Source organism: Lactuca sativa, chromosome 4, assembly GCF_002870075.4.
Source record: "Lactuca sativa cultivar Salinas chromosome 4, Lsat_Salinas_v11, whole genome shotgun sequence".
NCBI classification, from domain to species: domain Eukaryota; kingdom Viridiplantae; phylum Streptophyta; class Magnoliopsida; order Asterales; family Asteraceae; genus Lactuca; species Lactuca sativa.
Window position 1 is genome coordinate 120,545,263 of NC_056626.2, and position 1,595 is coordinate 120,546,857.

A 1,595-nucleotide genomic window follows, 5' to 3' on the forward strand; every position below is an offset into this window, starting at 1 on the left:
CCAAACAGCCGTTAAGAAAAGACAAAAGATGCTGACGCGGCGGAAGTTCAAAGGATAGGAATTCAAACGGCGGTAAAAAGCGGGCGCGTGAATTTGAAGAGGCCGCGCTTTTTCTGACACTATTGGACGCGTGTGCAAGTATTGAAGCGTCATCCATCAGGCATTAATGGCGCGTGTGGAAATGGAAACGGTTCATCTCTATAAACCGGCGCTTATTGGGCGGCGTGATCCTAGGAATCTGACACTCTCTCTCCTACGTGATCATCGCACGTCCCAACTGTCACCAATCAGTCAAAAACCCTTCCGTATTTCCATAAGAGATTTGAATCGATCTTTCTCTCTCCTATCACCTACTATAAAAACCCATCCAGACCACCTTTTACCTCTTTACTGCCCCATAATTTCCAAAGCAAAAATTCTTCCAAACTCTCTCCCGGTTATCTTCTTCTCCAACCTCCAACAATGGCTGAATCCTCTTCCGTCCATGCTACTTCTCAGCTTCTCCCCATCAGACCTCAACAATGCCTTGTCATTGATCTGAACCCAGAAGCCTATGATCCCTACATGTCGCCGATTATTGAATGCCTCAAGTACTCCCAACTTGCTCCGGCATTGTCCAAGATTGAAACGGTGCCAATGGTGGCTCTTTCTCAGGTCTATGCCACGGCCTACTACGACAAGGGTGTCGACAGGATCTTTTTCGAAGTGGCGGAACACAAGACGTCAATTTCTCGCCCCCGCTTCTGCTCTATGCTTGGGTTTGCTGCTGACCCATCGCGTGTTCACCCGGAAACAATTCCGGTTGGTATGTTCTACAGCATGTTCTACAACATGGGCTACACGGAAGTTCTCACCTCCGTTGCCAGATTCAAGAAATCATGCCTACCGCCCCAATGGAATGGGTTGTTTACAGTCCTCTTCAAGGAACTGTCAGAACGAAGCTCAGGATCAGACGGGGCCAGTCGTCTGTTTCTGTCAATCATGTATGGGGTCTACAACGGGATTAATCTGGACTACGGATTTGTCCTTTGGCAACAATTGATTCAAAGCCTCTCTTCCGTTTCCCGACACTCCGAAGTGTCGCTGGCCCGGTTCTGGATCTTGATCACAAGATGGGCTATGGACAAGTTCGATGTCCAAACTGCTGACGGTGCACCGATGTCTTCGGTTGGTACGTTCCACACCACGAAGATCATCGTATCAGCTGCATCAAAATTTTCCTTCATTGGCTCTATCCCGGAGTCGATGTATGGGAGTGTGCCATCTGAAAGCAGCTTCATCAAGGCGATCAAGGAGGTAGGGCCATCTGGTCCAAGGGAACTGACTCCGGACATGTTGAGATCAATCCATGATGCCGACAAACCGGGGGTCAGGGGCAAGAAAGCAGACAAGGGGAAGAAACCATCCAAAGCCCCAAAACCTACTCCCAAGAAACGCAAACAACCAAAGCCTGCTTCATCCCCAAAACCGAAAAGGAGGAAGACCCAACCGAAACGGACGCTCTTCCTTTCATCATCCTCCACCGAATCCGAAGGTGGGAGTTCGGGCTCTGAGGAGTCACAAGGAGACGAATCTCCACAAAGAGGCAACACACC